This window comes from Corythoichthys intestinalis, chromosome 4, assembly GCF_030265065.1.
Source record: "Corythoichthys intestinalis isolate RoL2023-P3 chromosome 4, ASM3026506v1, whole genome shotgun sequence".
Lineage (NCBI taxonomy): Eukaryota > Metazoa > Chordata > Actinopteri > Syngnathiformes > Syngnathidae > Corythoichthys > Corythoichthys intestinalis.
The window spans coordinates 25,295,632-25,310,332 of NC_080398.1; the positions used below are offsets into that span (position 1 = coordinate 25,295,632).

Genomic DNA, 14,701 nt, shown 5'->3' on the forward strand with positions numbered 1-14,701 from the left:
AAAGCGGGGAGTCCACTTAGTTACTGCTAAAAGATTAAAATATCAATATCAAAATATCTAATTTATGATGCTAAAACGTTTGTTTTAACTGTGAAAGGTGTATTTTGGATTATTCACAAGCACTGTTCATCTTGGTGACAAACTGCTTGCTGAAAGGGACTTGGTGAGTTAGAAATTCTACTTACTTATATTTGTTGAATATTTTCGTTCATATTGAATTGGTCAGTGTATGTTAAAAGTGTCTAATTCGTGATATTTCTGTTACACGATTGCTGTAAACCAAGAATTGGTGGTTAATTGTGCGTATGACGTCGCAAAATGTGTCCTTTTTGCCTAGCCTAGCCTAGCCACCTGCTCTGTCGTTTTTAACGTGCGTCAATGCACTATTGTTGACTTTACTCGACGATAACTTTAATTTTAACCGTATTTAGAGCTCTTAAGTGTGCGAATTAGTTTATTTATTTATGTATTTTTGTTAATTCGATAGGCTATTAAAGCTTCATTCAGAAGTGACTGAAATATTGTTGGAAAGAGAATTTCCAACCGAGATACAAGATGGCGAGCTAATCCAAAGACGATCGGTTGAACTGTGCTTCACGCAGGAGCGAGACTTCTGTTTGACATCCTTCAACCTGGTAGGATCCACCATATTTTTGTTACGCAGTGGAGGATTTCCCCCCTATGGATCACAAGAATACAGCTAGAACAACTGAAAAAAAAAAAAAAAAAACATTGATACAGCGGACAGACAGACTCCTTTTTATTGGAGTCATTCAGCCTTTTGCTGGATTGTTTTGAGTTTACTATTTTTGACTAGTTTATTTTTTCTGCATCTGTCTTTAATACTTTTAGTGTTATTGACGTAAGAATTTTCTTGTTCAACAAAATGATAGCATTTGATGGGGAAAATTTAATATTGAAACTCAAAATAGAAACTAAACATTGTCAATAAAATTGAGGAAGTTGAAGAAATCAATTGATTAAAAAGAAAAATTAGAAATCTGAAAAACAAAAACAACCCGGGTCGATAAGTAGATCCTACAAATAATCAAAAATAACTGGTTATAAGATAGGAAACAGAGAAATTTAGATATTACCAATGAGGGAACACATTTCTTTCTTTGAAATTTGTATTTTTTCAATCCTATGTTAATTGCATGTATGTTGTATGTGTTGTTTATATATAAAAAGTAGGAGAGCAGTTCAAAACCATAACTTCTCCGAGTCATTTATTTGTTTTATGCAAATTACTGCTTCAGTAGCCGAACCTAGCACTAGTCCCTAATAAATTTGACTGTAATCATGTCATAGGTGTTACAAAAGCTTACAGTACACATTTTGGGTCATGTAGCCACACTAGTTTACCAAATGTTAATATTAGGGCTGCAGCTATCGATTATTTTAGTAGTCAATTAATCGATGAACTAGTTAGTTCGAATATTCGAGTAATCGGATAAGCAACATGAAAAATTAAACTGAGCTAAGCCTCAAACGGTATGAAAAAAATTAATCTTATGCACAACAAAAGAGCAATTGGCTAACTTACATTGCAAAAGTCTGCTCGGTTAAATGCTATAAAATACTTTTTTTTTTTTTTTTATCAAATGGTTGAGACACATATTCCCACAAAAATGGCTAAATATATCTATAAACTAAATTACAAATACATTAAAAAACATTAACTCACGTTGGTCTTAACACGGAGCAGTTGGATTCAGCCGTGTGAAATGAGGCAGACCAGAGGGCGGTGTATCCACCCTAATCAATAAAACAAAATACACTTTCAAAATAAACCATTACAACGCCACTTTAATTCAACGAATACTCGAGGCAACAAGATTTAATTCGAACCTTTTTTTCTAATCGAATACTCGAGTTAATCGATTAATCATTGCAGCTCTAGTTAATATATATATATTTTTTAAACAAGCTGTCACTTTCCCTAAAAAATGCCTTTTAAAAATACAAGCTTTTCTCACATTTTTATGTCTTTTGAGTTTCTTAAAAAATATAAAAAGCATATAGCACCTGGCCCGACCCTGCTTAGCTTCCGAGATCGGACGAGATCGGGCGTTCTCAGGGTAGTATGGCCGTAAGCGATTGAACAGGCTAAAAGATACGTATATAAAATATAGCAGTTACAAGTGATAGCAGAGATCGTTTTTTTTGCATTCACTCCCTGACTCGTTACATTATCCTGGTGGAGGGTTCATAGATACTAAGAATCCTAGCAGCAAACTCAACTCAATGTAAACCCGAAACAGAAATTTAAAAAACAAAAACCTCACTGTACTTGGTTGATCCCAAAAATATACGTCTACTTTTCTTAGTACTGTATTTACATTAACATACAGTACAATGATATACTCGTATGATGTGTTATTTCCTGAGGTAGCTAAAGATAGCTGCCAGTTCAACTTTAAAATAACAATATCAAAATTTTAAAAGCTTACAGCACCTGGTATTCCCAGGCGGTCTCCCATCCAAGTACTAACCAGGCCCGACCCTGCTTAGCTTCCGAGATCGGACGAGATCAGGCGTTCTCAGGGTAGTATGGCCGTAAGCGATTGAACAGGCTGAAAGATATGTTTATAAAATATAGCAGTTACAAGTGATATCAGAGATAGTTTATTTGCATTCACTCCCTGACTCATTACATTATGGAGGGTTCATCGAGACCAAGTACCCTAGCAGCAAACTCAACTCAATGTAAACCCGAAACAGAAATAAAACAAAAACAAAAACCTCACTGTACTTGGTTGATCCCAAAAATATACGTCTACTTTTCTTAGTACTGTATTTACATTAACATACAGTACAATGATATACTCGTATGATGTGTTATTTCCTGAGGTAGCTAAAGATAGCTGCCAGTTCAACTTTAAAATAACAATATCAAAATTTTAAAAGCTTACAGCACCTGGTATTCCCAGGCGGTCTCCCATCCAAGTACTAACCAGGCCCGACCCTGCTTAGCTTCCGAGATCGGACGAGATCGGGCGTTCTCAGGGTAGTATGGCCGTAAGCGATTGAACAGGCTGAAAGATATGTTTATAAAATATAGCAGTTACAAGTGATATCAGAGATAGTTTATTTGCATTCACTCCCTGACTCATTACATTATGGAGGGTTCATCGATACCAAGTACCCTAGCAGCAAACTCAACTCAATGTAAACCCGAAACAGAAATAAAAAAAAACAAAAACAAAAACCTCACTGTACTTGGTTGATCCCAAAAATATACGTCTACTTTTTTTAGTACTGTATTTACATTAACATACAGTACAATGATATACTCGTATGATGTGTATTTCCTGAGGTAGCTAAAGATAGCAGCCAGTTCAACTTTAAAATAACAATATCAAAATTTTAAAAGCTTACAGCACCTGGTATTCCCAGGCGGTCTCCCATCCAAGTACTAACCAGGCCCGACCCTGCTTAGCTTCCGAGATCGGACGAGATCGGGCGTTCTCAGGGTAGTATGGCCGTAAGCGATTGAACAGGTTGAAAGATACGTACTTAAAACATAGCAGTTTCAAGTGACAGCATCGGTTTGGTCTCACCATTGGTAGGCACGATATAACAGCTTAACCTGCTTGTACACTTTTTGCTGGGGACGGGACATTAATAAAACCACAGATTGGGTGAACTGGGGTCAGGGCCACATTTCTCATGAATATAGACATAGACCGGTTTCACGGTTTACCGTGGTGTGAAAACGTCGTGGTTTCAAAACCACTAAAATTTTCTGTCATACCTTAGTACGGTATTCGCTATTTTTCATGTGCCAAAATGCAGCCAAAGTGGCTTGGTGCGGCACCGCTCACCCCTTCCCGTTTGTTGCCGTGAGTGTCACTAAACAGCCAGCAAACCCAAAAACAAATCCTCCAAACACAAGGCGTACTTTTCTTCAATTTATTGAGCTCTCAAATCGTGGTGAAATATACAAATAAATACATTTAAAACGTTGTACAATTGTATTATTACACGTGTGATTAGGTTCAACAGGATAGCAGTAGCACCATTAAAAAGTTCGCCAAAAACAAAACACACATTTTCCTTTCAAATTCAATATACAAACTAACTAAAACTTACAAAGACGAATGTTAGCCTAGGCTAAACTGGGAGAGCAGCTTCTTTTATGTCTCACAGCCGCTGAGTGAGAGAAAAGCTTGAATGAAAGGGGGAAAGAAAAAGAATCGCGTCAAAGATCGCTAATTGAGAGAGGAGGTCTCACTCCTCACTTTTTTTTATTTATTTATTTTTTTAGATGAAACCTTTCCTCAACAATATTTACATTTTAACTAATTTATAAAACTAACTTATACATTTTTAACTAACTTATTAACTTATGAATTCTTTGTTCTTTTTAACACAAAGGCATGGCATCATGGAGACTAGAGTTGACACAGTGGCTGAAAATGGCGAAACTTCACTTGAGCTTCCCTCCTCAAAAAAAAGTCATACAGTATATATTTTTAATTTTATTTAGAAGTGTTTTTACTTTTTATAACAATTATTTTGTTCTTACTCTAATATTGAGCAACTTGAGCTGTGGGTATAGTCTAGGTTCTATTTATTTTAATTTTATATAATATTTGTTATTTTTTGTTAATTTATTTATTTTCACATTATATTCATGTTCCAATTTGCAAACATGTTTTGAAAAAATCCTGTTCAATTGATTTTTTTTTTTTTTTTTAACCCATACATCTCAAAATTTTTGGAGCTATAATTGCAATACCGTGATACTGTGAAACCGCGGTATTTTTGCTCACGGTTATCGTACCGTCAAAATCTCATACCGGCACATGCCTACATGAATATGAACCTTATTAATTAATAGCCTAAATGATCAATGCAAAATAAAATCTGTATCGACTGATACTTTTACGTGCATTGGTTCAGGTGATACACTGTTCAATTGAAACCTTTGTTTTCAAAAACTACTAAAAAAACATTTTGAAAACTTCCATAGTAAATGTCTGGTTTTTATTAGCAAGCATAAACAATGAAAATAATTCACTTAATAATGGTAGGGTCAATTCTATCCTTACAAAATATTGGAAGACAATCTAAATTCCCTATAAAACTGATTAGGGCGGACTGGTAATCTGTAGCTTCTGGAAGATCACAGAACGGCTGGTGCTCTGGACGGCCGGCGGCCGCCATACATACATCACTGTTTTTATCACCCCTATCACCCCTTACCACTCCTATCCTAGACTGTACTGCATCCAGTTTTCTTTGGGTGGGCAGAGCATGTCCGTGGGTGGGCACTGCCCACCGCTGCCCCCCCTGGTAATGCCCCTGCAACAGTCTTAATTTTAAATTCATATACAGTGATACCTCAGCTCACGAACGCTTAAGCTCACGAACTTTTCGCCTCAAGAACATTAAATTCGCGAGCATATAGTCTCTGCTGACGAACTAGTTTTCGGCGGACGAACCAAACCACGCGGTCGAACAGCGCCATGAGAAGCTGACGCACGCTCACGGCGTCCCAGTTCGTCCCCTCCCTTTCGTTGAGTGCGGACGTGGTTTGTGTTTGATAGACATTTTGGACCATATTGAGTGTACTTTTGCTATTATGGGACCGAAAAAGACCCCACCACAGGCTAGTGTTAAGCCTAAGAAGACATTAAAGAAAATTACGATCGAGCAGAAGAAGGAGATCATTGAAAAACACGAACGAGGTGTGCGTTTGTGCGACTTAGCGTCCCAGTACCAGTACGCTAAGTCTACCATTGCTACCATCCTTAAGAACAAGGAAGCTATTAAGGGTGCGTGTGTGGCACACCGGAGGTTGGAAGGTGACTCTCCTTCCAAACAGTAACTCCCTCCCTCCCTCCTCCTCCCACTCCATTCCATCAAGCCATCAACTACCATCACAAAGGTAAATAAAACGACTTTGTTATACAGTACAGTTTATTTCTTTAATTACAATACAATAGCACATGTATTATACATAAAATAAGGTATATTTTTGTGTAGTTTTAAGGCTTATTTAGTAGAAAATTATGTTTTATGGGGACCTGGGAACGGATTATTCTCATTTTAATGGTTTCTTATGGGAAATAAATGTTCGGAAGACGAACTTTTCGCCTTACACACACTTTCTGGGAACCAATTATGTTTGTGAGCTGAGGTATCACTGTATTCAAAAGGCAATTAAAGGCAACGACATCTTCGGCCACCGGGGGGGAGGGGCTAAGCCCCTCCCGTTCATCTCCGCGTACGCTGAATGTACTTGTTATGAAATGGCGAGCCGTTAAATATGGATCCATCACAGATGTGGAAGTTTGTGTAGAATTAATTAAAAAAATAAATCAAGGGAACATCCCAAAACCAAGAGAAAAATACAAACAAAAAGAGGCCCGAATTGAGTCGGCGAGATAACCAAGGGAAAGCCGTCGATGGCCAGAGAGGGCAAAAACAAAATAGCAAAGTCCAAACAAAAATCCTAGCACAAAAAGAAGGTGTACCACGAATACAAACAACGCAACTAAGCAAGCAATTGTCCGACACTTGCAAATGGTGACAGGCGTCCTTAAATATTGAGCGTTCCTTATGTGCGACAGGTGTGTCGCATGGCCCTGTCCATCTGGCTCAATCAGGTGCTGAATGAAAAAAATGAACTGAGAACGCACACAAACATGACAGTACTCAGTTAATCCCCAAAATATACATCTGCTTTTCCTCTACTTTGTATTCGTTCTTCGTTATCGTTTCCGTCAGGAGCTAACAACAGCAACCCGCGGAAGTAAATAAAAGAAAACGTTGCCATTTTTAATGGATTGTGTGGGTTCAACACTGCGATTACGGTAACTGAGATTAATCGCAAAGATCCCATGTGAATAGTAGCAGTTAAACATTTTCAAGTTTTGCCCAACCGTAATATAACATGAATCTATTTTATATTCTTGCACTAATTATCAGATCGACTCTACTGGATCCTGCACTATAGCTGCCTTTTCAACTTGCTATCACACATTAAATGAAATTAAATTGCACTCAAGAAAGCAAGTGTGTGTTTGCCTATTGTTCTGTGGGAACATAAATCTGAGTGGGGACCAAAAAGCTGGACCCCGCTGAGCAAAACAAGTGATGCCAATGTGTGTATGTGTGGTGCACTCAGTGATAGATCAAGCTGACACCACTTGGTGTTAGTTTTAAACGAGCGAGGGTCCTCACCAAAGAGTCTGTTGGCCCTGCAGGGGGAAATATTTCACAATTATGGACTTTTTCTGCCTCTCCCCCCTCCATTACATGACCCTCTCCAGACTCCAGGGCGCTTTATCTTCTTTTTTTATATTATTTTTATGGGCAATTATAGGTGTCCGAAAGCACGCCAGCGTTGAAATAAAAGCCGGAATAATCAGCAAGGGAGCGAAATGGACTCCCGACTTGTAGAAGGCGATAGTGGGCTTGTGTAAGGGAGTGTTTAGCCTGCCAGGAGGAGGATGATGTCGGTGCAGATGGGGGCCAAAGAGGCAAGTTGGTCCCGGGGAGCCTGATTAAACATTGGCGAGTCACAGCGAGGGAGCTGTCTAATGACTGTGGTTCATTCAAAACTATTGGCTGTGGAGTGCTAATATTTAGCGTGACATAATATTTACAAGGATGAGGCTTTTAGAAGTATGTTAAAAGGGTGGTCATTAACGGCAATAGACTTACAATCCACTTGATCTGGCAGGGCGAATATAATATGTAACATGTTATGTCATACTGCTGTTGCCGTAGTTGCGTGCCCCCTGTTGTTGTGGTATTACGGTAAAAAGGAACTTAAGTGTTACGTCCGCGAATACGGAAATAAGGTTGGACCAAGCAGCAGACAACAAGCGAGGATGGCGTTCAAGGGTTTATTAATAACAAACGGAAAACAACACGCGATTGCGGATAGGCAGAAAAACAAAAAGGGTCCGTGACAGTAGGTCGACGGGGCTCAGTAATACAAGGGTTTATTAAGTACTAACGAAAAACAACACGCGATTGCGGAAAGGCAGAAAAACAAAAAGGATCCGTGACAGTAGGTCGACGGGGCTCAATAATGCAAACTCGAGGGTAACTGAGACAACAGGCAGATAGCCGGTAAATACAAATACTGAAATACCTGCACAAGGTAGAGATTCGCCGAAGGGCAGCACAACAAACAAAATCCTAGGCAGGAATACGCGAGAGTAGCGAGGCTATAGTGCGAGAATGCAATGGCGATCAGCAAGCAATATCTCGGCAGCTTTCTTCGGGATCAGCCGTGCTTAAATGCTGTGTTGATGAGCGTGCATTGAGTGCAGGTGCGACGTCAGGAATGCCCCCCACAATGAGCTCTGTAACAAAACATAATCTAACCAGCAGCAGAACGTCACACTAAGTGATGAGTCGTGTGCACATGTGATTAGAAGCACACTGAATAAAGAAGTGTTGTTCCACTCAAGTCTCAGCCTAAATGTACTTAGATTGAGGAAGTACATGACATAAATGCTTCATTGTCCCAAAAACGTATTTATACGTCTTTTGCGTTTTTTTTTTTTTTTTTTTTTTACAATAAGAGTCTATAGCTTCCGATCTATCTGAGAAGCAAAAAACAGGGCTCCAAACTCATTTTAAAGCAATAAAACTGGCCACTGGAGGGCAGTAGCGCATTTTGTGAGACAAGCAGCCCGATTCAACAGCAATGAACGGCCGGACAGCACGGTCGGAGCGCTGGCGGCATGATGCCAAGCGGCGCTCCGACAGAACAAAACAACCGAGAGGATGCCTGGAAGGCCAGGCGCCATTGAAATTAATAAAATACAAAACTATTTTGGTTGTGGCTATTCTTCGACATTTCTTCATGTTGTCCTCCAATGTCACGATGATGGCAGATCGATGCAGGATTTCCATATTGTCTTTTTTGAGGGATTTTGATGAGCAATACCAACCCAACTCCACTGTTGTTTTGGTTAGAGAAAGTGTAAAACGGAAGTTGCGAACAGAAATGCGGAAGTAAATTGGAAGGACCTCAGAAACCTGTCTATAAAATTCTGCATTCATTTATTTATTTTTCTTAGTTTAAAAAAATCCGCGATGGACTGAGGGCGCGATGTTTGAATCGCGAAGTAGCGAGGGTATTCACTTATTAGTTTAAAAAAATATTTTTTTAAAGTATTTTTTTCAAACTAGAAAATAAAAAAGGAAAAAAACAATAAACATTCACTTTTAAAGTTCTAATACATATATATAATACGTAAAAAAAAAATAGAAATATGATATTCTCTTTTTAAATAGAAAAATACTTTAGGTCTCATTCTTTTTTCTGGCAGTGGGTGCCTTGACAGTGTGCAAAGAGTCATGAAATATGGAGACTATCAAAATATTTTGGGCCGGAAAGTAGGGTGTAGTGTCTGAAAACTGGGTCTGCTTCAGAGGTCATGCGTGTTCCAACTGGACATTGACCCAAAAACATACCTCAAATAGCACCAAGAAATGGTTGGAGACCAGTGCCTAGTGCCAGGAAAAAAGAATGAGACATACAAAGAGAAGAACACAGTGCCTATAGTCAAACATGGTGGAGATCCAATGATGTTTTGGGGTTGTTTTGCTGCCTCTGGCACTGGGTGCCTTGACAGTGTGCAAGGAGTCATGAAATATGAAGACAATCAAAATGTTTTGGGCTGCAATGTAGGGTCTAATGTCAGAAAACTGGGTTTGCGTCAGAGGTCATGGGTGTATTAACAGGACAATTACCCAAAACATACCTCAAATAGCACCAAGAAATGGTTAAGAGACAACGCGCTGGAGAATTCTGAGGTGGCCATTGATGAGTACGGATCTAAATCATATTGAACACTTTGGAGAGATCTCAAAATTTCTGTTGCAAGAAGGCACCATTCAAATCTGAGAGACCTGGAACAGTTCGCAAAAAAAATAAATAAATAAATAAAGGTAAAAAATTCCATCTGAGAGGTGCACGAAACTTGTTGATGACCAAACATTGAGGTGAGGGTGCCAACAATTTTGTCCAGCCTTTTCCATTTTTTGAGTTTTGTCTAAGATTGTGTCAATTTGGATTTTTTTCCTCAGCTGTTTTGTATTTTTCCAATGCATATCCAAGAAATATATACATTCATACTGAAAATATTTGTAATTGCATTAATTTCTTTGAGAAATGCTGAATTTTCTGGAAAACACTCCAGGGATGCCAATAATTTCGGCCATGACAGTATATTATAAACAAAAAAAATGTTTAAAGCAAATATTGTCTTTATTATTTAACTCATTTGCTCCCAAAAACCTATAAATATGTTCTCTTTTTAATTGTTTAGGTGTCCCAAAAACGTATTTATGCGTCTTTTGCGTTTTTTTTTTTGACAAGAGGCATCTTTAGGTTCTGTTGCACCTAAACTGCGGTGCACAATGCTCAAAACTCATTTTAAAGCAATAAAACCGGCCACTGGAGGGCAGTAGCGCATTTTGTAAGAACTCATCTCGGGCCAAGAAAGGAAGTGAAGAAAAATAGTCAGGAAACGGAGGAAAAGTTGGAGGGATCTTGTAAAGAAGCGTAAGAAAAATGTGGAGAACGATCAGAAAAAAGGCAAACAACACTGGAGGAGTGCTTTGAAAAGAAAACGAAACCATCGTCAAAGAAGGATTCAAAAAAATCTATCTTGATGAGACAGACGGTGATGGCCACAACAGCGTCAGGTTCCACACGCGTTCTGCGGAGCTCACGTTGCGTTACTCCTGAGCCTGAGGTTGAAACCAACGATGAAGATGATGAAAAAAATGAGACCGATCTAGATCCGGACTCAGCAGATTACTGGGAGCCACCTCATTCAATTGGGAGCAGCCAAGAGCCTTCCCCGTTGTTATGTGCGCCAATAGTTCAACAGTTCAATAGTTTAGTTATGTGTAAATAGTTACTTTGCGATCAAAAGCTCTATTTGTCTTGTTTTTTATGATATTTTGTAGAACGAAAACATTATTTGAATGTTTGGGATGTCACAAAAGCAAAATACCGCTGTGTTAAAGTCAGTTATGTTTGAAATGTATGCTTTTACAAAAAGCTCAATTTCCCTGTTTTTTTTTTCATCATAAATTGGAAAATTGCTCAAACTAAACTATTTTCTAATGCTGATTTCTAAAGAATGGAAATCGATATGAACTAACTTTTTTTCTGCTGAAAGAAGAGAGTCTAATCTTTCTTTTGGTGGGTTCCATGTTTATATGGCAATAGAACAGAATTTTCTGTGGGCCTTGCAAAAGCAGTCAAAATTCAGTAAAACGGCTGACAGCGAAGGGCCTTGCTCCGGTGACAATGGCTGGGTGTGAATGAATTAATAATCACATTACAAAATCTGGAAAGAAAATATAAGTAAATAAAAATGTAATTATTCTCTGATTTGTTTTCCTTGTTGAAATTAGATTATAATAAATGAAAATGAGATATTTATATATACATAGATCTGCTTTTGCTTTCCACCTAAAATGTAAAGCCAAGAGTAAGATTATCACTAAAAGACGTATGAACGAATTCATTCGCTGTCACCCTCCCACTTCAAATGGATTGGTCGTCTAGCGTTGTCAATGGCAATTAATGAGCAGTTCTCCCTGTTGAGAGTTCTTTTATTAAAAACGCAGTCCAACTGTTCTTTATGATCTTCTTTATTATGCCTGCATTTCTTGTTCAGTCACAGTGCATGCATAATTAATTTATTTTTGAGCCCATGGAAATGAAATCATACCATATAATCTTTCAGGGATTTTTTTTATTTAGCTTCCATTGACGGCGATGTACGTCCAATGTAATCCATCCTTAGTGGAGCTTTTCTTCACTTCTCTGCTTTTCATTTAAAAACAATAAAAGTTTTTGCAGTCTTCAACAGCTATTGTGCGGCTAAAACGATAACACAGTCATCTATCTGGAATATTAACTTGATAAATAAAACTCTCGTCGTGACGAAGGGTGGGCGTATCTCATCGTAAATATGTTTATTTCAATGCTTTGCATCATAGCACCATTTTCTTGTGCAATAGGAAGGTGCACAAATGAAGTATGCTTATTACACAAGAGGCAGTTACATTTGATTAGCAATAAATGATTTTCTCTTAGACGCCCACATTGGAAAAAAAAACGTTTGATTGGTTTGTGTGACGTCAGGAGTGACTGAAATTCAATGAATCCTTTTTGAATTATGTTAAGTAGGGAAAATGTGTATTCAATTTTTGAACTATCGTTTCAAGCTTCTGCGAATTTACAGTATAGTACAGCAGTGATGAACTGTGAGTACTACAACTAGCTTTTCAGCATTGAAAAAGTACATCGTCATAGCAACAGTATGGATCAGAGCAAGTAGAGCAGAGAGCGTTCGCCGTTGTCAATACGCTCTTTTTTTCTATATTTTTTTGTATAGTATAATGAGCTTGTGATCTCAGTAAAATGCTTTCCGCAACCTTACAAGTCATTTGACTCCCTTTGTCACATTGTTGTGTAACCGTTTTAGAAAAATACACATTTAGTTTTTCTCAATTGCTTTGGTAAGTTTTTCAGATCAGAATTGTTATACAGCGTGGAAAGAATCTTCTTGAATGCTTTATCCAGCCTCTGCAGGCATCTGCTGTGATGTCACTGCATGCTGCAGTCATGGCATTCAGAGGAGTCTTCTGAGTGTGAGTCTGGCGATCATACACTTGCCATCTCCATGTGGAGAAAAATTCTTCTATGGGATTGAGGAATAGGGAGTATAGTGGGAGCAACTCCATTATAATTCTGTCGTGGGTTGCAAACCATTTCCTGATTATGTTGGTGTGGTGGAAACCCACATTGTCCCAAACTATCACAAATTTTTGTAGGTTAAAATTAGTTATGTGAAAAAAGTAGCGAAAATGCTTAGAATTAAGCACAACGATATGCATGTAAATAGTGTACGAACGAGATGTTAACTGAGCTAAACCTACCAATTCTGTCTGAAAATGATGTGCTTTGTGCCAAATTCACTGATAAAGATGTGGAAGAACATACAAATGTTCAGTTAAAGAGATGGCTTGAGTGTAGGGCTGCAGCTATCGAATATTTTAGTAATCGAGTAATCGACTGAAAATTCTATCGATTAATCGAGTAATCGGATAAAAAAAAATTTTTAGGTAAAGACAATTATAAATATACATGAGAAAACAAGACATTTCATCTAATATTGAACCATTTTCAGTCAATCAATGTCTTTATTTTCGATGTACATTGTTGAAAACAGCCAACAATTGCATCTCAGATGTGACTAGAATAAAAAAAAAAAAGACTAATTTCCTGCTTTCACTCAAAAAAACTTAGATCTCATATATGTATATATATATATATATATATATATATTTCAAAATGTTAATTTCTATATATTAAAAATGCGATTATGCTTGATAACACACATCACTTAAAAGTTAGGTATTTTTCCCACGTGTTTCAATTGATTTTCCATTTGTGTCAAGCTATTTTTAAGTTCTAGCTAAGTTTTAAGTTAGTCTAAACTGTAAATCCAGATATTTTGAGTTTATGGCGGGGATATTTGCATGCGTTCCTGAATGCACCGCGTGACGTGCGGAGGTGAGGGAGGTGTGGGAGAGCGAGAAACGTGCCTTCCTGTTGTTGTCGTCCTGGCAGGTGCGTGTGCGTCGGCAGACTGCAGTCGTGTGTTGGTTGTTCCACAAGTTCCCCAAAAAAATAAATGATTGCAATCTAACGAAGCGTATGACTCTTTGTCAACGTTACAGTATGATACCTGCTGTATTGGAACACATTAGGGACCAGTGCTACTTGGTGTTTTATCCAGCAAAGACTACTGAGCTAAAATTGAAAGTTAGCATGATTAGGTTTTTATTTTACACCCTCATTACTCTACAGCGCTATGTTTTCCCAGATTAAATAAAGCCTGCATGTAAGACACGTTAGCCACGCATCGACAGTGGTCATAATTAATAGAAACCTTGCCCTCCGCAGGGCTAACGTTGCGTGAGCGAGTGACAGTTAATTATTAGCACTGAGAAGTCTACTGCTTCAAGATGGCGGCTGTTTACGAACGCCGCTGACTCTGTCATTTCGCATCGAGTTCAACATACATGTTATATCTATAAGACACATCAGACGCTACCTGCTAGTGCTACCACCGTAGCATCATGCGGGCTAGTTTTTAGCAACGTCCGCGTAGTTTGTACTGGCTGTTGGATGCAGTAAGGTATTTTTCTATTGCTTCTTCCTCTACGCACGTGCCATCAGCGCGTTGTCCCGCATTAAAAGTAGTCCGGGCAAAAGGTGATGCTTAGAGCTGGCAAAATTAAACGATTCCTCGAGGTGAATAAAATTACTCAGATCAGTTTTTAAACTCGAGTTACTCGAGTTGCTCGAGTATTCGTTTCAGCTCTACTTGAGTGTCGAAGACTGAAAAAGAGCCGACCTGATCCACACCTTTTTCCTTACGCCACTGACAATGACGTTCTCCTGATTCAACAAGCTATCCTTTACCACCATAACCCTGTCTTTCTTATGTATATCCTCTGGTTGTCTTACGTCTCTGACTGTTCTTGGGGGTAATTTATATTGTTAGTTTTGTGTAGCAATGTCAAATGCTACTCAGTGACAGCCAACGAGCACTTTTAATTTTTTTCATTAATAACAAATCTTAATTCTATTAGTTTATTTACACTTCCACCTTACTAAAGTTGTTTCTTTACAACA

At 38.2% G+C, this 14,701-nt stretch overlaps 1 long non-coding RNA gene and 3 other non-coding genes across 4 annotated transcripts in view; 1 reads left to right on the forward strand and 3 right to left on the reverse strand.

The window, feature by feature from the left end:
- LOC130915405 (uncharacterized) overlaps window positions 1-14,701 on the forward strand; it is a 20,138-nt gene continuing 5,437 nt past the window's right edge. The window contains exons 1-2 of the long non-coding RNA XR_009063088.1: window positions 1-163; window positions 488-635. This is a non-coding gene — a long non-coding RNA (uncharacterized LOC130915405). The remainder of the gene's footprint in view (window positions 164-487; window positions 636-14,701) is intronic.
- On the reverse strand, window positions 2,447-2,565 carry LOC130915498 (5S ribosomal RNA). The gene has a single exon (XR_009063106.1). It is a non-coding gene; the product is annotated as a 5S ribosomal RNA (ribosomal RNA).
- LOC130915488 (5S ribosomal RNA) lies at window positions 2,909-3,027 on the reverse strand. The gene has a single exon (XR_009063097.1). It is a non-coding gene; the product is annotated as a 5S ribosomal RNA (ribosomal RNA).
- LOC130915496 (5S ribosomal RNA) lies at window positions 3,375-3,493 on the reverse strand. Its single transcript, XR_009063104.1, has one exon. It is a non-coding gene; the product is annotated as a 5S ribosomal RNA (ribosomal RNA).